A 23,758-nucleotide genomic window follows, 5' to 3' on the forward strand; every position below is an offset into this window, starting at 1 on the left:
CAGGCTGCATAGGGGAGCTTCGCCCTCTGAGTATGGCTCACCGCTCACTCTGGCTGGGCTGAGCTCTGGATAAAGACTTGTCTGGGCCATTCATTTTCCACTGTTAGAGAAATGGAATTTCCTCGGAACCTCTGTGGCTCATGGATGGCTCAGCCAGCACAGCACTCAGGGGCCTGCCTCTGAAAGCAGGCAATTCTCTCCATGTGGCCCTGAGCGACCAAGGACAGCTGAAAGGAGAACAGAGAAAGGAGAACCAGACTAGAGGTGTGCGTGCCCTCAGAGACATTCAGCTTCCTCCCCCAGGGCACAGGGCTCAGCACCAGATTCACTGCTGTTCTTGAGGACAAGGTGGTTTGAGCCAACAGCTTCTGCAACTTCTCCACTCTGTGGCCTTGGCCAAGTGACTGTCCTGCTCTGTGCCTCAGTTTCCCCACCTGTCAAGTGAGTATACACATTGGTACAACCTTTGGGAAGCCATGTGGCATTCACTAGTAAAGTTTAAGATGCATACACCCTCTTCTGCACATGCTCACAAGTATGAGATTATTACAGTAATATTGTGGGAAATATAAAAAACTGGGAACAATCTTAATGTTTATCAGGAGAATGGATATGGTAGTATATTCATGTAGTGGAATATTATAGGCAACTAGAGGCCTGATGCACGAAATTCATGCAAGGGACTTGGCCCTCGAAGCCCCGGCTTTGCCTGGAAGGTTGTCCAGACGGTCGTTCTGCTGTTCAGCCATTCAGTCGATTTGCATATTATGCTTTTATTATTACAGATGAAGACAAATGAATTAGAGCTACACGTGTCAACATGAAAGACTCTAGAATGTAACATGGAGCAGCCCTGTGGGCACACAGCCTTCATGAGGCACAGATCTATGTCCCCCAAGTTGGCTGAGTCCTGGAGCAAGGAAAGAGATGGCCTCCTGGGTGAATGTGAGTCATATACAAGACTCACCTGCTTCCAATCCACCAAGGATCTAATGTCCAAATTTCCATTATTAGAAATGTACTCCTCTGGGTCAGGGCTATGTGCTGTGTTGGAGATCAAAGAGACCCAATGGTTTCCACTTCTACAGTTCTCTGCTGGGCAACTACTGGGCACATACCCAACCCCTTCTCACTAAAAAGATCATGGAAGGAAACCAAGGTAGGGTCAAGGACAAAACCTGGGGTACACCAGTATTTAAGAATTGGTCTGAGAGAGAGGTGAGAGGAAGCAGCTGAAAAGCATGAAGAAATGCCAACGGAATTACAAGAGTTTTAAGGAGTTATAGAAACTGATCATATATCACACAGATAGGTCAGTTCAGGTGAAAAGATTCATGTAATAATCTGACAATCAAAAATTCATTGGTGACCTTAGCAAGGGCAGTCTTTATAGAATGATAGGGGTAGAATCTAGATTTGGTGGGAAGTAAAAGAAGCTGGGGAAATGGAGACACAAAATATGGTCTAACTTTAAGAAGTTTGCTTATAAAGGGCAGGGTGGGAGCTGCCTGGGAAGAGAAAGTAAAGGTAAGGTTTTCTAGAATGGGAAAGAATTGTACTTACAGGGTGAAGAAAAGGAACCAGACACAAGGGAAGGATGAGAGAATCTAAGAAAGGGTAATTTATTGAACTGGATTCAGGAAGAGGCAAGAGAGGGTGGGAGGGAGAGCCTAAGAGGGAGGCTAGTCTTGGAAATGCCATGTAGATCTTCTTAGAAGCAAGGAAGAGAGGAGCTGAAAACCTGATATGTTTCACTCTCCTAGGGCTGCAGAAGTTAGATATAGACAGTGGTAGGTGGACAATTTGAGAAGAGTTGGACAAGCAGGGAACAGCTAGGATGGGGAATGAGATTAGTGTCTGGCCAGGTCTGAATAAAAGGACTGGCAAACTGCTGGCTGAATTGGAAACCACATCTCCATGGTGGTACTAATTTTCTTTTTGTCACAGTAAAGCTTGACAGCTCTGAAGTCCTGCAGAGAAGATGGAAGGCTGGATTATTCCAGGCTAGGGTAGACAGAGAAGGTACAGCTGGATACGGGGCTTGAGGCCACCAGACTGCTGGTTAGCCAACAGCTGGGGTTAGCAGACAAAGGAGTCTTTTCCAGCCCTAGCCAGTTTGGCTCAGTGGATAGAACATTGGCCTGCGGACTAAAGGGTCCAGGTTCGATTTCGGCCAAGGGCACATGCCTGGGTTGAGGGCTCAATCCCCAGTTGGGGGCATGCAGGAGGTAGCCGATCAATGATTCTCATCATTGATGTTTCTATCTCTCCCTCTTCCTTCCTCTCTGAAATCAATAAAGAAATATATATATATTTTAAAAAGAGTCTTTTCCACTTTACTTTTTTTATAAGGGATAATATTCTGTTGTAACTTAAAATGTATTAAATAAAAAAGCCATTTGAATGACTGGAGTGGATGTTTTCAACACTGAAGTAGCAACCTGCACCCAAACTTGCTTCTGGGTCATTGACCAAGGTCAAGTGCTTTATGTGGGCACATGACCTTATCAGCTATGTCTCTCAGCCTCATTTTCACCCCACAAACTCAGACGTAACAATGGGATAAGATTCTCATCTTTTCTTCCCATCCCCGTGCAAGTGACTGGTGCCAAAGGTACATAAAAAGAAAAGTTTTTAAGTTTCTAAATGTGGTACTTTGGTCAACCAAATTAACTATTGTTGAAAAAATGACTAGGTTGAAAACGATTAAGCCTCGTCATTGCTTTTTGAATAGGAACCATGCTGCCCAACATTGCAGTTAATATTATAGCCCTTTTAACCAACTTGAAGTAACTTAGTTAGCTTTTCAGAATTTAGAGATGAGGTCTACTTTTCTGTGCTTTATCATTTTAAACTCATTTTCTGACAATTATTCCTGCTCTGCACTGTTTATACTCATAAGAAGTCAGAATTACCTAAATAGCCAATGATAGGATTTGTTTATAGTTCTCTTTTTTCTTATTAGAAAAACAATGCATGTCCATGACAGAAAAATTACAAATGCAGACAGGTAAAAAGAGAACTGAGGGATGTGTGTACTCCTTCCTAGAGACACCACTGCTAGTTAACACCCAGGGGCATGTCCTCCCTCTCCTTCTCTAAGCTACATACTGTGGGTTCACACCATACTTACTTTTTGCAACCACTTATAATTGCCTTCAGGCTCAATCCCCTATCTACCTCACACACATCTGCTGGCCCTATGCCCTAGGGAAGGAGTTTTGGAAGCAAGAGTTGAGGGTGCTGTGAGGCTAACCTACGGAGGAGGAGAACAACATCGTGTGCTCCCCTTGGAATGGCCACATCTGCTTCAGGGACTGCAATGCCGTGACTGAATAATCATGTTAACAGCCACCCCCAGACATCTGTGAATAATCTGGAGCCTTATAATTTGTGCATTTAGAGAGCTCCACAAAGCCATGTTGGATCCCTCGACCAGGGACACTCAACTCACTGCTGAGTGGAGCCAGTAAACTTGAAGAAAACACACACACACACACACACACACACACACACACACCAACTTGAACTTGAGTCATAACAGACTAAGAACAAAGTTCAAAAGATTAAACAAGCTAAAAATGCCAACAACGATTCTGAATGAATGCTATCCTGAAATAACATGGCATGTGGGCCCTTTTCCTCCTGGAGCATCCCAGTGTGCCCCTACTTGGCCCACTCAGGAACAAGGGATGTGCTCCAGGCCCCCAGAGGTGCTGCCTTCCTCTGCCCACAGTCAAGCCCTATGATCCCTGCAATTTCAGTCTTCAGTATAGGGAGACAGAAAATGGGAGTTTCTTTCATGCCCCGAGAACACAGCATTGAGCTGCATTCTCCATGCTATCTCCAAGAAATTGATGAGTAAACTGGCCTCAGGGAGCCACAAGGTATGTGGAGAGAAGAGGAGCCCAAGGAGACCAGGATTTTCATCCAGACCTTGAAAAGTTACCTAATTTATCTGATTCTCCAATTACTTGCCTATGAAATAGGGATCTTTGTAGGGTTATGGCGATTAAACTGAGACTATGCAGGTAAAACATCTGGCATCTTATCTTGCATATAAGTGGTACCCAGAGAGTATTAATTTACCTCCCAGCCCAGTGATCCCATCATTCCTTTTCAGACTTGTCATGGCCTGAGCAAGAGCATCCTGTAGATTGGGGTAAACTTTTACAAAATGTGCCTATATGCTTAGCATCCTAAAACACTGACTTCACTTAAAGATTTTTAAAAATATTATTTTAGTATTTAAAGACAAATCTTATGGAGAATACAAAATTTACATTAACTTCAAAGAAAAATATGAGTCTTTTGTTCATTACTCAGACTTCCCAGGAATCCTGTACCCCAGATGGAAGATGCTAAGATGCCCAAGGACATCACCTCAGGTCCAATTCACACAGATCTCCACCTTTTCCTATAGTGAGTCATGAACCAGAATGACATGGTCCCTTCCTAGCAAATCAGGGTGGAGGAACACTGGTCCAGGATAAACCAGCCAACTACACAGTGAGCACGAGGGCTATCTCCAAGCCTTGCTTGCATGTTCTGCCTTTCTGACTTGTAAGTCATCTTGTGGCAGACTCTTCCAAAATTATCTCACCTTCAATTCTCAGGAAAACACACTCCTATTTCTAGGAAATTTGCTCTATGTCAAATCTGGGATGATTAGCCAGGTCAAAGTTGTTTTCCTTACTCTCCATTGTAGCCTCCTGCCACGTCTGGGGTCACCTTCCAAAGTCAGATTCTGAGATGCGAACTAGAGATGACCCCATCCATTCACCTCTGCTGCCTGCGCCTTGCTGGACTCAGATCTGTGGGCTCCTCTTAGCACAGGTCGACCTGGGCTGAGAACCAGATCTCCCATGTTCATTTTCTCATAAGAAAAATGAATCAATCACCATATTAGCTCATTTCAGTATTTGATATATAACAGAAAAATGGTAGCGGTGATCATCTCTGAATGGTGGGAATATAAGTGGTTTATATTTCCCTCATTTTGCTTACCTGTATTTTCTCATTTTCAACAATGAGCATGTATTATTTGTGTATAGACAATGAAAAAATGTAAATGCTAAAATTCATCTCATTTAGCTTTTTCCTGATGACTTTACATTTTGAATTCAAGCTCAATATTCAAAGCAGAAGGTCACAGAATGTGTTTCATAGGATAAAAGACTAGAAATCCAATAGCCCCTTTATCCAGCTGAACCAAATTTCAGTTTAGACTTAGGTTTACAAGATCAAATGAAATTGCTTTTGAGGTACAGTTATTTATCCAATGTATTTGGCATATGGTTAAGGTTATCTTCTTATGAATCAAAATCACAACAAAACTAAGAAACTGCTGGTGAGTCAACGGGAAACAAAATTCAAAGCCATGGCCTTGGGAGATGACATTATTCTCCAAAACACCTTAGAAACCTGAGTAGATGACATCAGACATGAAACTGTACTCATAATTCATTCAATAAATATTTGCATATTTGCCATTCTAGCCACCATTGTAGGCACTGGGGATACAGCAGCAAACAAAACTAGCAAAAATCCCTGTCCTCATAAATCCTGTATTCCAGTCAGAATACAAAGAAGACAGAAGATTCCAATGCAGCAATCCAATCCTTAGCATAGTATTAATCATGTTGCTGCTGTTTTGACTGTATTCCTGCCACTTTTCTTAGAGAACTTTCTAATAATGCCCTTCTAAAACTAGTGATTGGGTCGACTATTTCTCCCCCCCCCCCCTTTATTGATTAAGGTATTACATATGTGTCCTTATCGCCCCATTGCCACCCCCACTCATGCCATCACCCCCCTGGTGTCTGTGTCCATTGGTTAGGCTTATATGCATGCATACAAGTCCTTTGGTTGATCTCTCCCCCTGGGTTGACTATTTCCTGACATAACCCTGCCAGAAGTGGAACAGAATGGATGGCAGTACTTGTAGAAGTGGAGAGCTACCTAGCCATGACTTTCTTGCAGCAATGATCCTAAGGACTTTGTTGATACAAAATGATCCAGATGTTCCCATAGGAAGAAGCTGAAGTGCCCCCAATGATTAAGAGAACTGAGGTGGAAGACGGGGAGACGAGGAACTGTCATGGCAGGCGATGGGATACGCAGAAATAGGAATAGGACTGACTTAAGAAGACACAGATTTTAGCTCCATGTGAGGGAAAACATTTCAACAGCCAGAGCTGCCCCACAATGGAATGGGCTGAGGGAAAGGCAGTTTTCAGGCTCTAGGGGGTGGATGACCAGCCCAGCTCTGCCACTTACTGGTTATGTGACGTTGGGCTAGTCCCATAACCACTATGGGCCTCAGTTCCCTGCCTGTAAAATGGGAATTATAATGGTACCTTATATATGGTACTTTTATAAATGGTATCTTATAAATGGGATTGTGGTGATAGTTAAATAAGAGAAAGCATGTAAAGTGTCAGGGTACTTAAAGCGCCTGACCTAGAGTAACTTAGACACTGAAAAGCTATCTAGATCAGATGATAAAGTTTAAGAACTTATCTTTTATGCTGTTTTTATAGTGGATTTGTTTTGACTTGATATCAAAACAATATTATATACAGTCATATTTGGCAAGAGGATTAAAATTGGTAGTTGAGATTTTAACATCACAAACATCTATGGCTATGGCAGGGATAGAAGCTACAGTTCCCTATGAGGAACCCTCTGAATGATGCTACCACATTTCTGATATGACTATGGTCCAGGCCCAATACATTATCCCTGGTTGATTTGGACACATCATAATCCTGGTCCTCCCTGGAGGTGCACCAGGGTATTGGGATCAGGCCAGCACCAGTGTTCAGTGTATACTTGAATCACGGAATCGCTACATTATCCTACACACATACCTAGAAGGGTTATTCTGGAGGTAACCTGGGGTTTAAAATAGAATGTCCCCAGAGAAGCTGTGCTTAATGCCACAAACTCCCAAGGGCTCATTACTGACCAGGGCAGCAGTGCCAGTCTCAGCCCCACTCTGGGATACCCAGGGCTGATAGACTCAGATGGCAGTGAGTGACAGAACTCTGGAGGCACAGGCCGGGCTGGAGAGCCAAGCCATAGTTCAGTGGGACAAGGGCAGCCCAAGATGGAATCCCAACCTACTCATAATCCCTCTTGTGGTTCCAGGTGTGGGGGGCCTATCCAGACAGGTTTCCTCTTCCATCCCAGTGAGGACATCGCAGGAACAGCTGCACAGCCCCAGGTGAACTGCTTTACAGCCCAGCCCCACCTCCTGGCCCTGGCTGTTGGTAATGGCCCAAGGGGAGGAGGGGCAAGCAGCCAATCCATTTATGTGTGCCCAGCTGGCCTTCTGGCAGCTGCCATCCCCACATCAAATGCCTTAGGGTCAGAGGTCAGGCTTTAACTATGGAGCCATTGTCCAGCACACAAGTTCCTACCATCACATCCTCATGCCGGCCAGCTTTCCCAGGCATGCCTAGACCTGTCTGAACTCTTAGCAGGTACAGAACTCAGGCTTATTTCCCCCTACTCTCCTTACACCCACTACTTAGAAATCAAAATCCCAAACAATAATATCTTGTATGTGTGTGGTGTTTAGCACTTTTCAATTTACTTTTCATATCCTGCATATATTGGTTAGAATTTTTAGTTGTAAGCAAAAGTAACTAACTTTGGCTGATGTGCACAGCAAAGGACATAAATTAAAAGATAGTTAGTAGCTCACAATATCTACCTTTCTACAAAGGTAGAAAATCAGGTTTGGAAGCACACAATCAAGAACAATGCCCCAAACTGCAACTCAGCAGTAGTCTTAGAAGACATCATTGTGACCACTGAGTCTGGCATACCAGCCCTGCCACCTATACCACAGACACCTTCTGAGAGATGCTATCCACTAAACTGTCACTGGAAACTGAGAATATACCCATCAAAAGCACTAAAAGGGTTGCAAAGCAGACCCTCCTTTTTTGCTGTCACTTGCTTCCAATTCAAAATTGGTGAGGCGTGGCATCGGGGAGACAGAGAGCTTGTTGGACTGGAGGAGCCTGAGGCCCAGGCTGATGCCCAGGTCCTAGCTGCAAAGGAATGGTTCCACCTCATGAGACATGGAATTCCTCAAGCACAGGAAGGAGGCTCAGCTGCCAGATAACCAAAATGAGTGACAAATGTCCAACTTCATCTTATTTGATTATCGACACCAACCTGTGAAGTTGTCAGATTGACTCTTCCTGTCCCCATCTTAGACAGCAGGAGTGGGACCAGGGCAGCTTCTCTACCAACATTGGGGGAAAAAACAACAACAAAAAAACACACAGGGATAAAAGCAAAGTCTTGTTTTCAGGTTTTAAAAGATCAACTACAGAAATGTGGGATGAGAGGAAGTAGGTTTGGCTGCAGGTCCACATAAAGGTCTTAGAATTTCAGCTGACTTTACGTTTCATATGAGCCCAGCTGAAGAGGCTGCTGATGTGGCCAGTGCAGAGACTTGTGCGTGGGACAGTGTCTTTGCCTCCAGGCCTGCCAGACTTACCTGGAGTCTCATTCTAGTCATCTGTTTGCAGAGATGGGCAGCAAAGGTAGGGAGGTTCTGTAACATCTGGTATGTGGGCTCTGCTGCTTCAGAGGGCAGGACTGGGGCCACATGGGAGCCACGAGGACCAGAAGCTAGTTCAATACCTGTAGAGCAGGCCAAAAACAAGCTTCCATGAGATGGTGAGGTCCTCACTGCCCGGCTATGCAAGCAGAGGCTAGAAAGCCATCTATCAGAATTTCCACTAACCTAGATGATGAATGCAGTCCCTTCCAACTCTAAGATGCTATAAACCTCCAATGTGTGCGAAACATTGGGCATGATCTACAAGGTAGGGCAATGGCCCTCCAAGAACCTCCTGAGGACCTACTGAACTAACCAATGACAAAGAAGAAAACAAAAAATGTGCATTCTTAATAGACATAAATTATAAATAAAAGGAAGGATCATGTTATACTTTGCATTAGCCAAAACTGAAAGTAATATCCAATGCTGGAGAGGCTGTGATGAAGCGGGGACATTAATGCTGGCAACTGGGCAAAATGGGTACTGCCCTTTTTGAAATCAATGTGGCAGATGGTATAAAAACACCAAAACCATGTTTAACCCTTCAACTCAATAACTGTTCATTTGGGAATTTACCTTAAAGAATAATTTGTAAAGGGTAATTGCTATAAACTCAGAGTATTCATTACATTATTTTAAGTAATAAACAAAAAGTCTTAAATAGGGGCGAGGTTAAGTATAGTGTGATATTTGATGGAATATTAGGCAACCATTACAGATTGCATTTATAAAGAATCTCTGTTCCTCGAGGGCAAGTCCTGTGTCCCGTTTATTACTATAGACCCAGTACTGTCTGGAACATAGAAATGCCTCATTAAATATTCATTGAATAAATGAGTGAATGAGCAACTGAACAAATGAATTCAATCTTAGCAGGGAAAATGCTTATAACATGTGATGTTAGAAAAAATAAAAGCAGAACTCAAGATTATATCTACAATATGATTTCCATAATATGAAAGGTTATATACACACATGTGTCCTATATGAGGACTGTAATGTGGAAAAATAAAAAATAGATGTTAGGGTCACATACTATGGATTATGTGTTATTCTTATTCATTCAACATGCTTTACTGAGCACCTGCTATGTATAGGTGCTATGCCACATTCAGTGAATACAGCAGTAAACAAAATAGACAAAATATCTACCCTGATGGAGAGTTTATTCTAGTGGATTACTGGAGGAGTAATAGTGGGGGAGAGACAGACCATAAACAGATAAGAGAAATATATAAAATGTCAGATGATAATACTGTAGGATAGCGAGTGCTAGGAAAGGAAAAGTTGCCATTTAAAATATTTTTAAAAATTTTAAAGTATGTTACTATTTATTTATTTATCTACATTTGTATTTTTTTAATTGACTTGGGAGAGAGAGAGAGAGAGAGAAACATTGATCATACCAGGAATCAAACCCACAACCTGGGTATGTGCCCTGACTGGGAATCGAACCAGTGACCTTTCAGTTTTGTATGGGGTAAGGCTCCAACAAACTGAACCACACTGGCCAGGGCAAGGCTATCTATGGAAGGATATCTAGGGAAAGAGCTTCAAAGCAGAGGGAACAGCAAGTGCAAAGCCCTGGGGCCAGAGTGTACTTGAGGCAATCAAGAAACAGCATGAAGGGTCAATGTGCTGAAGCAGAGGGAACCTAAGGGATGAGGCAGAGAGGCTACAGGAGTCAGTGTATATGACCCTATAGGCCATCCTAAGGGCTTTAGGTTTTGTTTGCAATGAGACAAAGAAGCCACTGGAGAAATTTGAGCAGAGGTGTGAAATGATCTGACTTACGTTTTAAAATAATCAACCCTTATATAAGAATATTTATAAAAGTTTGAGATGAAAGGAAGAATTTTAAACATGGACAGATTATCACAACATTCATGAATTGGTTCACAAAATATTTTCTGAACACCCACTGTTCCAAGGGGCTGGAATAGCAGGCTTATTTCAAGATTACAAAGATTTATCAACCATACAAAAATATTTTTAAATAACATTGCCTTTTTTTAAAGATAGAAATTGCTCAGAGCAATTAACTGATTTTATCCTTTTTTTCTTTAGAAATTATGGGAATCATTTTTCTCAATTAACATTTAGATACACATTTCATTTTCTATATCAAGTCCCATAATTGTGAACTAAGCTGCTGTTTGGGAAATCCTAAAGTTGGCTGCTTATTTGACTTGTCTTAAAGGTCTCACGCACAACACTTCTGCAGCATCACTCACAATTCAACCTTACTGATAGGAGACCCTTGTGGGAAGTCTGTATGTGCTGGCAAGATTATCTGAAAAACTAATAAAATCCTTGCAATCCTTTTCAAGGATGCAGAAAGGAAAATGGCTGCATTTCAAATTCATGGCATTTCAAAGGCATGAATTAAGCTCTAAGCTCTACATTTGAAAAAAATTAACACAAGCTCTCTAATTTATGTTCTAAACTGAGAAAACAAATCATTGCTAAGAAATGAAATCTGCAAAATTCTCAAACACACTTTCTAGTTGATATGCACATATTTAAATTTACAAACTACACCAAAATATAAATTGTAAGAATCACTACCCTTGAACTTGGTTGATACAACTTCACCATGAAATATGGAATTGTCTTTTGTTTGGTTAATTTTATTCCTAGACATCCTGCCTTTTAGGTGTGTATAAAACTGATCACTTTTAGATGATGTTGAGATAATACTTCTGTGAAAATGTATGAGAAAGCTCATTCTCTTTCTCCTTAACCCTCATGACTTGGGTAAGAAAACTTCTTAGTTCCCCAACATCTTGATTTCTGTGACACTCATGTCAGAGGGCTCTGTACCATATCCCTACTCCTTGTCATCATCTGTTAACTTCCCACTAACTGTCCAGGTTGGCATAGAGATACTAGGGATCCTTCTCTCCTTCAAAGCAGCCAACTTTCTGGGAGAACCTGTCTTTTAATCCCATGAGCTCTTCTGTCTAAACCAGCCACCCTGATCCTGCCCCTGACCAGAATTCCTCCACCTCTGACCAGTCTTTTTTTTTTTTTTTAATATATTTTATTGATTTTTTACAGAGAAGGGAGAGGGTTAGAAACATCGATGAGAGAGAAACATCCATCAGCTACCTCCTGCACGCCCCCTACTGGGGATGTACCCGCAACCAAGGTATATGCCCTTGACCTGAATCGAACCTGGGACCTTTCAGTCCACAGACCGACACTCCATCCACTGAGCCAAACCAGTTAGGGCCTCTGACCAGTCTTGACTGCCCTTCCTACTCTTCCCTCCCACCCATCATGTCTATCCTCTCACTCCCCTGAGAACCCTACCCCTCCCATCTGTCCATTCCATCCTGGCTTTACCTCCTTCCTCTTGTGAACCATCACTTCCACTTCCTTGCTTTCTAATCTCCCTTGTCCAATAAAAGTTCGGCCCTGGATCAGTCACACCAGTAGCCTTCTCTATGTCTATTTCAGGTCTGATGAGATGCTGAAAAAAAGCCCACAAGCACCCAGATTATCTTGGGAGAATGCCTTAGTATGTGTGCTCCCACAAACCCATGGCCTCCAACTTCAGCAGGCCCTCACCACAGCCCTTTAGTCTCTGTGGCTTGCTATTAGCTTTTCCTCCTTTTTTCCACAGTGGCCATCTTGAATATTTTCCTCTTTCTATAAGCTTCCCACGGACCTACCAACCTACTGACTTAACTGCATCTCCAACTCTGCCTTCCTTTCTCTCCTCCCATCTTAGAGGAAACGTGGGCCCTTCTCATGCCTGAGACTCACTCTGAACCCTCTCTCTTCCGACTCTCCTACTGGACCTCTCTGAATCTTTCAATCACTCTCTTTCTTGTAACCTCAACTAACTTTCCCCCACCAGCACTTTTATTTTTATTATTTTTTTTTAAATATATTTCATTGACTTTTTACAGAGAGGAAGGGAGAGAGAGAGGAATAGAGAGTTAGAAACATCGATGAGAAACATCGATTCAACTGCCTCCTGCACACTCCCCACTGAGGATGTGCCCACAACCAAGGTACATGCCCTTGACTGGAATTGAACCCGGCACCCTTCAGTCAGCAGGTCAACGCTCTATCCACTGGGCCAAACCGGCCAGGGCCCCACCAGCACTTTTAAATGTCCTTTTCTCTCCCAATTTAAAACAAAATTGTCTCTCAACTCTACATCCTTTCTTTTTCCTTCCTCTCCTTCAAAACAACTCCCAAGAGTTATCAATATCCACTTCCCATGCACTTAGACTTCTGTCCCAGCAACTCCACTGAACCTCTCCAAAGTGGCCAGTGACTAAACTTGGTGTTCACTTGTTCAGACCTTGGCTAACTTGACCATTCTGCACCATGTCATCTCACTTCCTCCATTTGGCTTCTGTGGCATACCATTCTTTGGTTTTCCTCCCATCTTTCATACTTTTTTAAGAAATAATTCTTTATTGTAGAAAGTATTACATATGTCCCCTTTTCCTCTCCATTGACTCTCTCCAGCCTGCCCCCACCCCCTGCCCCAGGCCCTCACCACCCCATTGTCTGCGTCCAGGGCCATGTACTAGCATATATGCATACAAGGTCCTTAGTTGATAACCTCCCACCCACCCATCCTCCCCATCTTCCCTCCGAGATTCCGCACTCTATTCCATGCGTCCACATCTCTGGATCCACTCCAATCATCAGTTTATTTTGTTAATTAGATAACAAAATATATATATGAGTGAGATCATGCAATACTTGTCTTTCTCTGACTGACTCATTTCATTCAGCATGATACTCTCCAGGTCCCTCCATGTTGTCTCAAAGGGTAAGAGATTCTTCTTTTTTACTGCTGCATAGTATTCTATGGTATAAATGTACCACAGCTTTGTTATCCACTCATCTACTGATGGGCACTTGGGCCGTTTCGAGATCTTAGCTATCGTAAATTGTGCTGCTATGAACATAGGTGCATACAATCTTTCTGACTGGTATTTTGGGTTTCTTGGGATATATTCCCAGAAGTGAGATCACTGGGTCAAATGGCAGTTCCACACTTAATATTTTAAGGAAACTCCATATTGTTTTCCATAATGGTTGCATCAGTCTGCATTCCCATCAGCAGTGTACTAGGGTTCCCTTTTCTCCATATCCTTGCCAGCACTTGTCATTTGTTGATTTGTTGATGGTAGTCATTCTGACAGGTGTGAGGTGATACCTCATGGTTGTTTTAATATTCATCTCTCATGTGATCAGTGACTTAGCATTTTTTCATATGTCTCTTAGCCATCTGTATGTCCACTTTGGAGAAGTGCATATTTTGGTCCTTTGCCCATTTTTTAATTGGATTGTTTGTCTTCCTTCTGTTAAGTTATATGAGTTCCTTATATATTTTGGATATTAACCTTTTATCAGATGTATCATTGCCAAATACGTTCTCCCATACTGTGGGCTCCCTTTTCGTTTTGTTGATTTTTTTTTGCTGTGCAGAAGCTTTTTATTTTGATGTAGTCCCATTTGTTTATTTTCTCCTTAGTTTCCTTTGCCCTAGGAGCTGTGTCTGTAAAGATATTGTTACAAGAGATGTCTGTTTCCTCCTCCTATCTTTCTGACTGTTCTCTCACTTTTCCTTTTAGGCCCCTCTTCCTCTACCTGTCTCATAAATGTTGGTATTTCCCAAGGGAGTTTGGCCTTCTCTTTGACCCTCTCTATTGAAGGAATTCGTCCATTCCCATGGCTTCAATTATGATGTATATGTTGATAACATGATTACTTAAGAGTTTCTTCAGATCAGTTCTCTCAAGGATGACAAGTTCCCAGGCTCTGTCTTTTTGGGTTGAATTGGGTTCAGAATAATAGTTCCCCTAGTTACTTCTTTGGCCATGAATGAGTTATTCCCATATATTAAGGCATTCTCCCAAGATAAGCTCCAAATCACCTACTAGACATCTCACCTGGATGTCTCCCACTCACCTCAAACTCATCTTCTCCTCTTCCTGCCTAAACCTGCTCCTTTACTATTCCACATTCAGAGGAAAACACCACCATCCACCCACCTAGCTTTCTAAGGCAGACATCTGGGCATCATCCTTGACTCACCACTCCTCCACACCTTCAACTCATCACTCACAAAGTCCTTTGAATATTTACCTCCTTATACATCTCAGATCCACCCCCGCTTTTACATCTTCATAGTAAAGGTGCTGGATCACTTTTGACCTACATCCCAGACTCATCTTCTGGCCTTTCTCCACACAGGCCCTAGGCCCTTTTCAAAATGCTCATTTCCTTAAAAACCTTCATTATCATTAGAATAAAACTAGAGGCTCGATGCATGAAATTCGTGCAAGAGTAGGCCTTCCTTCCCCTGGCTGCCAGTACTGGCTTCCCTCTGGTACCGGGAACCCAGGCTTCCCTTGCAACCCTGGCTTCATCAGAAGGTCGTCCGGAAGGACGTCCAGTCTAATTAGCATATTATGCTTTTATTATTATAGATTATATTCCTCAGTCTGGTATACCAGGCTCTTTGGGACCCAGCCCTGGTTAATCATTCCAACCCCATGCCTGAGATTCAGCATTCTGCTTAATCCCCTTAATTAGACCACCTATGGAACTTTACTGAGACCTTTCCCCCTCTAACAAAGTTTGCAACTCTAGCTTTTAAGCATCTAGAATTCTATTCTCTTAATATTCCCTGCTCTAAAGCACCTCTAAAAGATGACAAAACAAATATACACTGAGTGGCCAGATTATTATGATCTCTGAACGCATAATAATCTGGCCACTCAGTGTATATCCTATATAATAAAAGGCTAATATGCAAATTGTCCCCTTGACCAGGAGTTAGACCAGCAGGCAGGCCGGCCAACCCCCCATGTCCCCTCCCCCTGGCCAGGCTGGCTGGACCCCACCCATGCACGAATTCATGCATATGAATATATATGAGGCCCTTCAGTACATGGGCCAATGCTCTATTCACTGAGCCAAACTGAGTGACCAGATTATTATGCGTTCAGAGATCATAATAATCTGGCCACTCAGTGTATATATTTTGGTTAATCCTCACGAGGACATTTTTCCAATGATTTTTAGAGAGAGTGGAAGGGAAGAGGAGTGACACAGAGAGAGAAGCATCGATGTGAGAGAGACACATCAATTGGTTGCCTCTTGTATGCACCCCAACCAGGGCTTGGGATTGAGCCTGCAATTGAGCTACATACCCTTGACCAGAATCGAACCCACAACCCTTCAGTATGTGGGCCAATGCTCTATTCACTGAGCTAAACTGGCTAGGGCCAAAACAAATATATTGAGCATATACCTGACCAAAGTCATACAACTAACAAGAGAATGGTGGTTTGAACCCAGATTACCAAGGGCATTAATTCCTGCCTGTTTATTCACAGTCAAACCAACTTCTGATAATGCAAGATGAAAAATGTGGAACCAGATTAATATTTGTTAAGTGCTTGATATTTATGAAGTGTTTTACATAAGGCATCTCATTTATCCATTACAACATTTTCAAGTAAGCAAACTACAGATCTGAGGTTGTGCAAGGCCACACAGCTAGTAAATAGATTTGAAGTCCCCCACCTCAGCCTTATTAGCTGCTTCCTAACACCAATAAATTTCATTTTACAACTGATGAAACAGGTCCAGCCCAGGATCACATACCAAATCAGAGGCAAAGTGAGAATTAGAACCCAGGTTTCCTGACTCTAGTTGGCTGAGCAGCTGCTAGTTTAAGAAGATCGGTGGAACCCAACTTTCCCCCTATTTGTAACAAATTTCTAGAAACTAGTACTACTCCTAAAGGGCTAAACCGACCTCTAGAGTTTCAGCTGTGGCTCTAGGACCTCTGCTGATACCGTGCTGATGCCTGCCCTGTGGCGTAGTCCTCCCCTTACCCACTTTTCCAACAGCCTTTATTCTCACTGCATCCACAGAATCAGGCTTCAGGACAAATCCCATTTCCCCCTGCCTCCTTCCAGTTTTCTGTCTTCAGTAATGAGGTCCCATCTATTCATCCAGCTCCAATGGCTTTCCCTCATGGTTGACCCAGGATCAAAGTCCCTCTGCCATGCCTTTTCGAAGTCATGCCATCCATTTTACTCTCTCCCTCATGCTAGCCTTCTTTCCCTGGATGTCATCAACTCAAGGATGACAGAGTTGCCTTTGCTCAGGCTCTGTCTTTTTGGTTTAAATCAGGTTCCGGGTAATAGTCCCCCTGGTTACTTCTTTGGCCACAAATTAATTATTCCCATATATTAAGGCATTCTCCCAAGAATGCTTTAGCTGAAACACACCCAAAATGCCTGGGTAAAGTGACATATGAAGCATGTGTGGGATTAATTGGACTATTTAGCCAACACCAGGGCCCTGGATGGGGAAAGATTCAGAAAAGATACTACTTGGCTAGGTGGAACATCACCACCAAGGCCCCATGAAGCTGAGCAGAGGGTTGAAAGATGGGCAGGAATCTCAGACTGTCTTTACTTCCGGGTCAGAAGATCTTTCACAGAAAGAGAGGGGGGGTGTAGGGCATTTGGGCACAGAAAGGAGAAGGGCCATCAACCAGAAAAAAAGGAACAAAAAGAACTGATGACATTTAGGAGAGAATTCATAGGACTTCCAAGGAATAGGCATGAATCTATCACTCCCTAGTGTCAAAGGATTGGAAGGGCCCTCAAGCATTGAGGCAAAATTCCAATCCACTGTAAGAATGACATAAACATTTCTTCAAACACGTGGCATCCCTCTAGTTGAACACTTGCAGCACTGGGAAACACCCAAGCTTAGGAAATCAAGTTTATGAAGGCATGAGTGAAATTCAATTAAAGTTCAATTCATTTGCAATTCAACAAATATCTATTGAGTGCCTACCATGTGCCAGGCACTATACTGTAAGTACGAAAAAATACAGACATGGGCCCTGCTCTGTGAGTCTTATAATCTAATGTGGAAGATAGATATATAAGCACACAAGTAGAACAGGGGAAGGAGAGGGTGCGGCTCAAACATAAGGTAGGGTATACCTAATACGAAGGCAGGCATCTAGGAAGGCTTAATGCCCGAGGCAGCATCTCGGCTGGGTCTTGAAAAGACTAAGGAGTTAGCTAAATGCAGGGTGGAGGGACCCACGGTAGTAACAGAAAACGGGTTCTTAAGGCTTCTCTGCTTCCCAAGAAGTTCAGTGTTGCAATAAGGTGGAGTCCTGGCTGCCACCAGAGTGTAAGGCCGTATCTCCGGGCACCCGCCTGATCTCGGAGGCTAGTTCTTGGAGGAGTCGGGCCTGGCTAGTTCTTGGAGGAGAGACCTGGGAATATCCGATGCCAAAGGTTAAAAAAAAAAAAAAAAGGAGGGGAAGAGGGGGAGGGGAAGAAAGTGGAGTCCAGATCTTGAAGGGTTTTTCAAACGTTGTGGAGGAGTGTGGGTTTCATGCCTGAGGTAATGGAAAGCCTGTCAAGGATTTTAAGCAGGAGAAGCGCCCTCTGGCTACGCTAAGGGAGGCGCTGCGGTATCTGGCGTGAAGGAGGCCAGAACCTGGGGAGCGGGAATAGGAAGGCTTTCATGGTCCAAACGTTAGATTAAAAAAAAAAAAAAAAACAACTCCTCTATGACAAGATAGAGACAAAAAAAAAAAAAAAGTAAAGGGATAAAGTTCAGAATGTGGTGGGAAGGTCTCCTCCGTCCTCTCTCACCTTTGTTGGGCAAACCAAAGCTGCTCGCCCTGGATTTGCCCCATCACCGCGGAGTGTGGGCGTGGGGGACGGCTCCACGCCTTCTTCTCAGATGGTAAAACTAAGGCCACGAATTCCGAGGTGGGGACCCAGGAGGAAAAAGAATCCAAACGGCCTCCCCAGAGGCTCCCGAAGTCACGCACAATCCTTCGAGGGTTCCCATTTCGCCCTCAGCCATCTGCAACCAGCCGCCTTTGCTATGGAAACAGTCCTCCCGCCCTCCTCAGAGCCTCCGTTTCTTCAATGCATCCTGGAAAATGAAGTCCATCTCTGGCCACCTTCCCGCGGCAGAAGCTCACTCCGTGTCCACAAAGGACTACAAGTTCCAGAAGGCTGTGCGAAAACGCAGGCGGTCTCTGGGGGATGTGGTCTTGACAGAGAGACCCAGGAACCCTCGGGCGGAGCCGAAGGGTGAGGGGAAGGCGCCCCCCCAATGGGCGGCCTCCTAGGCGGGGCCCGGGTCGCCATTGGCTATGGCGGCGCACAGGAGGCGGGGCCATGGGAATGAGGCGCGGAGCTGTTCTCCGCTCCAGGTGCTGAGTCCGAGGGAGGCTCGGAACGCGGGAGCCGCGGAAGCTGCGGCCGCCTCCGCCGCCGCTGCCGCCGCGAGAACTACCTTCGGGAAGCCGCAAGGAGCCCCGAGGAGCTGGGTGCATTGCCTGGCATTGACCGCTCTCCTGCCTCTCTGAGGTCGGTGCTGCTGAATTCGCGTTTGTTTTATTGGGGAGGGAATGGGGGGCCTGGGGAGTTGATGGGACCTGTCCTCACCGCCCTCCACACCATCTGTCCCAGAGAGCTGCTGACTCCTCGCGGGCCTCCCTCTAGCCCGGCGCCTGAGGTCGGAGCAGCTTGGGTTAGTTTGTGTTTTATGGTGGAGGGAGCTCTTGAGTGTGAGGGGCAAGCTGAGGGACCATTCCCCCGCCCCACCTCTCCCGAGGGCGTCCGGAGCTTGGAGCCTCCCTCCCCGGAGTCTGAAGTCGCGCTGCTTGGATTATTGAGGATGGAAGGGATGGAAGGTTCGGAGGCAGGGACCCTTCCCCACAGGACCTCGGCTGCTTGAGGCTACAAAGGGGGTCTGGCTGTGATGGATGAGACCACAGGATTCCTTCTGCTCAGACCCTCCCGGGGTTATTCAGGAAGGGCTGTTTGGATTCAGGATGACCCTTCCCCGTGCCCACCCTTTCCGCGAAGCCCAGGGTTTTGTGAAGAGGGGATAGATGGAGACAGGGGACTCTCCCCCCTCTTACTTGGACCCGCCTGTGTTATTGAGGGAGAGGGGATTGGGGCGTAAGAGGCAAAGGCGGGGGACCTCGCCCCACCTGCTTGGCTTCGCGGGTACAGGAAAGCACCGACGGGTTCTCGGGGTCCTCCGCGCTCGGCCTGGGGGCGAGGTGCGCGGTGGGGGAAAGTAAGAGGGATTGAGGGAACCCTCCCGACCGCTCCTCCCAGGTCTTATCTCCTAGGCCCTCTCTACCTGGATCCTGGCCAGGGACACTAAGTCGAAACCACCCTCCTACCCCGCCCCACCTCGCCCAGGGGGCCCGCGCTCCTGCACGCAGAGGGGAGCTGGACCCGGGCGGACGTGTGCGGGGCGGGACAGGGCGGTCCCTTCTCAGGCACCCTGGAGCTCCGGGCAGACACCCCCCGCGTCCGCAGACCCTCGGGGCTGCTCCACTCGGTGCAGGGTGCGCCCCAAATCAGGCGCTGAGACCTACACCCCGGGCACGCGGCGGACGCTCCGGGCTCGGGCTTCGCTCTCCGCCCTGGCATCCGCGGGAGGACAAAGCGGCGGCGGTCGCCGCACTGGCGGGCCTGCGCCAAGGGCTGAGCGGGGGGCGCGGCCAGGAGAGGGGGGGCTTCGGGCGCGGCGCGGGGAGCTTCCGCGGAAACGTGCCAGATGCCGGGCGGGAGACAAAGCGCGCTCGCTCCTCACAGGCCCGCGAGCGGAGATGGAAAATCCCAAGAGAGGAGGCGGCTAAGCCCGGGCAGGCACTATGCCCCGCACTCTTCTTCTCCGCACTCCCCGTCCCCCCCAACCCCCCCCCCCCCACACACACACCCGCTGCCAGCCCAGCACCCAGATGCCATGTGTGAGATGGTAACCAGGGCCCCTTCTGGGGGCATTCAAGACCTGGGACCACAAGGATGTGGACAGTTGGGGGACTCCATCTCCCGGGGAAGGGCCCACGGTTCAGGAGTCCTGAGTGGGCCAGGGTCCAGAGGGACATCCTGAGTGGACCCCCACCCCCACCCCACCCCAACACGTGCCATCAGCCATGATAAGTCAAATTTGGTTCCCGGGTGTGAGTGGTTTCTGTGTGCCACAGTGTGTTTGCATGGGGCAATGTGTGTGTGTGTGAATGTGTATAACGGGGTAGAATGTACAAGTGAGTGCTCCAGTGTTCGTGTGCGTGTCATGGTGAGCTTGGGCATCTGGCTGAGTGTGTGGGAAGAACCCCTTCCTGGTGGCCTTAGATGTTGGGGATGGGGATGAGTGCAGGGTAGTCTCCGCTTCTACTCTCAGGCCACAGTAATGAACGAGGGTCCAAGTGGATGTCTCAGGGTGGAGGTAGCTTCAGGCCACCTTGGGCCTGGCCTGCATGCCTGGGGTGTGACCCAGAATGTGGGCCCTTTTGGGGGTTTCAGGTCTGAACCTAACACCCTCACCAGAGTCCTGCCCTTCCCATCCCTCAGAATATTCAGGCTGAGTAGAATTCTGCACCCGTCACCAGCATAGGCTGCCAAGTGGGGTTTGTGGGTATGAATCAACAGAGTCCCTTATAAGTGGGTGCAGGATTGTGCAGCAAGGCAACTTTTGTCACTTTGGTCTCCGTGTCTGGAAGGACCATGGGCTGGGGTTGCTGGTCAGTGACAGGTGGCCTCTCAGTAATACCAGGTACACTTACAGAGAGGGCACCGGTGTGACACCGAGGTACCACTATGGGAAGACACCCCTAGAGGGTGAGAACAGCCCTCCAAGACCTGCCACTCCCAGCAAGTGACCTCAGTTTCATAGTACTTTTATGACAAACGTGCTATGCTTTCATATAATCCCTGCCTGAGACCCCCTTTCCCAGTGGAACCACAAGAAGAGCAGTTACTAGACAGCGGAGCCACCACCCAGCCCGGCCACGTCCAGTCTCAAGTGTCCATTGCCAGTATCCACAGCGACCTCTGCTGGGAAGAAGTTAAACCGTGGTGTGGAGGTTCAGGGTGGGTGTGAGCATTGTTAGGTGAAAACTACAAACCTTTCTCTTTGGGGACTGACTCCCTGTCTGCCTTTGGAGTCCTGAGTTGATGTGCTGGTCTGCAGTTTCTTCAAGCTAATTCTAGCAGTGGGACTGCCGCTGTCCTGACCCACAGGGGAATATTTAAAGAGGGCCTAAGTAAAGGCCCTTGTTTATGTTTTCATCCCGTTGGGGCTGGGCATCAAATCCACCTATGAGAAAGATGCATGGAAAACATTTATCAAAATCAGAGAGTTTTAAGCACCTTTCCTGCTTCTTTCTCTCACGCTAGGATTTCTTTCTCCTTTTCCCCCTATTTCACTTTATGCTCTTCTCTTCCTGTTATTGGTCAATAACATATTTTTCAAACATAAGCCTTCTTTTCCTAGTTGGCAATGTGGCCCAGAAAATGCAGATACCAGGAGACTATAAAGAGCTGGCGCACACTGGCTCTTCCAGGCCTAACGATGGGAGTATGGGAGATGGATGAGATGAGCTTAGTCTCAAATGCCCACCTGGTGACAGTGTCCCTTCTCAGGGAGTTGCTGTAAAGGGATTTCACGCAGCCACCAAATCTTTTAAGCTCTTCAAAGGAAAGGAGGTATTTAAATACCTGGTATTGTTCTTACTTTGGCATCCATGTGATTTGCATTGAACTATGTGACTCAGTATCATAAAGTAAAAATAGGACTTAATATCTTCCTTGCCTGTTCAGAAGGTGACTCTGTATGTTGTGTTCTGCACTGGAGAGTGAAAAGCTAAATTATTTCATAAATTGAACCACCTGCTTATTCTGATTAGAGAATGGCGCTCAACATCACCTACAGGCAATACCATTATTTTATGTTTCTTTTAATTCATACCTGAATCTCCTTGTCTTGTAAAACCTTTCTTCGTGCTCACACATTATTACTTTCACTTGAAGTTCATCGAGAATCTTTAATCCTTGTGCTGAAGCCAAACAAATGAAATATCATCAGATACAGGAAGATGTGGGTGGTGTTTCTGTTCTTCTTGGGCTCAAAAAAAAATCCTTGGAGTTCAAAAGAGAGAAGGAAAGGGCCTGAAGATTCAGTAAATCTGTGAGTAGACTTAATGAGTTTCTGAGGCCAGGTCCCTCAGAATATTCCAGGAGGCAGGAATGTGATGCTTCCCTGAGCTTGGTTGAAGAGTGCAAGTGGCATGCATGTTAGGAGACTGCAGCCCTGGTGAACCCTAAACCCTCACATTAACACAATCTTTCTGGGGAAATCCCCCCCAAGCACTTTTGCACCCTCAGGCAGCCAGCAATGGCTAAGGAGTGGAGCTGTCCAAGGTTCTACAGCACTGGCTGCAGCCTGTAGTGAGAAGAGAGGGTTTTAGGGCGTGAGGCAAGCTCTGAGGACTACAATCAGCCTCTGTGAGGACTTTCCCAAAGCTCATCACATAAAGGAATAAGAGGAAACAGTGCTGTGGAGGCTTTTAGTGCATCACTTCGAGTGAACCCTTTGGCGATCCCTATTTAAAGAATTATGAGCTAATAATAAGAAGAAACGCTTCTGAGTCAGGCTCTTCACATGTAAGAATGTATTTAATCCTCACAGCCCCGTGAGATAGGTGGTGGTGTTATTCCCACTTCCAAGATGAGGAAATGAAGCTTTGAGAGGAAAGGGGCTTTGCCCACAATCACACAGACGAGAAGGGACAGAGTTTAGGTTCCAATCTGGATCTCTGGAATTCCAGAGCCTCCTTCTTACCACTATTTTTTTTTTTTTTTTGGCCTACCACTATTTTAGAAGTGAAATTGAAGTGTTGGGCCATTCTAGGTGAGATTCTAACCAAATTTTAGAGGAATGGGATTGGGGCCCATTCATACAGAAACCACAAAAAGTCCTTTTAAATTCATCAAGGATTATTACCACATACTTTACATATTATCCTGACAAAAACTTTGTTACCTGAAGTTGATTTCCAAAGAAGAGGAAAGTATAATGACCCTCATGGCCAGTAGCCCAGGGTGTTCTTTCCAGAGTGGAAAAATTTCACAGGGAGCCAAGCCTGGATGGCAACACAATGTGTTTTAATAGTCTGCAAGAATGTGGGGGGCGGGGGACCATGAGGAGGCTGTTGGGGGAAAAACCATGAGGAGGCTGTTATTATTTGCCAGAGTATGTATAGAGCCAAAAATGTAGGGCTTGTCTCTATTTGCTAGCATACTGTTCCAATTCTGAGGACACTTGGATATTGTTAAGAGG

General features: G+C 45.6%; 2 protein-coding genes across 5 annotated transcripts in view; one reads left to right on the top strand and one right to left on the bottom strand.

Moving 5' to 3' along the window:
• ZFP90 (ZFP90 zinc finger protein) overlaps window positions 1-18,378 on the bottom strand; it is an 87,940-nt gene extending 69,562 nt beyond the window's left edge. For all 4 annotated transcript variants that reach the window (XM_079759614.1, XM_079759613.1, XM_079759612.1 and 1 more), the window contains exons 1-2: window positions 18,259-18,378; window positions 8,519-8,664 (exon numbers count right to left, since the gene is read on the bottom strand). The gene's annotated coding sequence lies outside the window, so the exon portion shown is untranslated. The remainder of the gene's footprint in view (window positions 1-8,518; window positions 8,665-18,258) is intronic.
• Window positions 18,379-18,957: 579 nt separating this feature from the next.
• Window positions 18,958-23,758, top strand: part of SMPD3 (sphingomyelin phosphodiesterase 3) — a 78,892-nt gene continuing 74,091 nt past the window's right edge. The window contains exon 1 of the mRNA XM_079799680.1: window positions 18,958-18,987. The gene's annotated coding sequence lies outside the window, so the exon portion shown is untranslated. The remainder of the gene's footprint in view (window positions 18,988-23,758) is intronic.

Source organism: Cnephaeus nilssonii (assembly GCF_951640355.1).
Source record: "Cnephaeus nilssonii genome assembly, chromosome: 20".
NCBI classification, from domain to species: Eukaryota; Metazoa; Chordata; class Mammalia; order Chiroptera; family Vespertilionidae; genus Cnephaeus; species Cnephaeus nilssonii.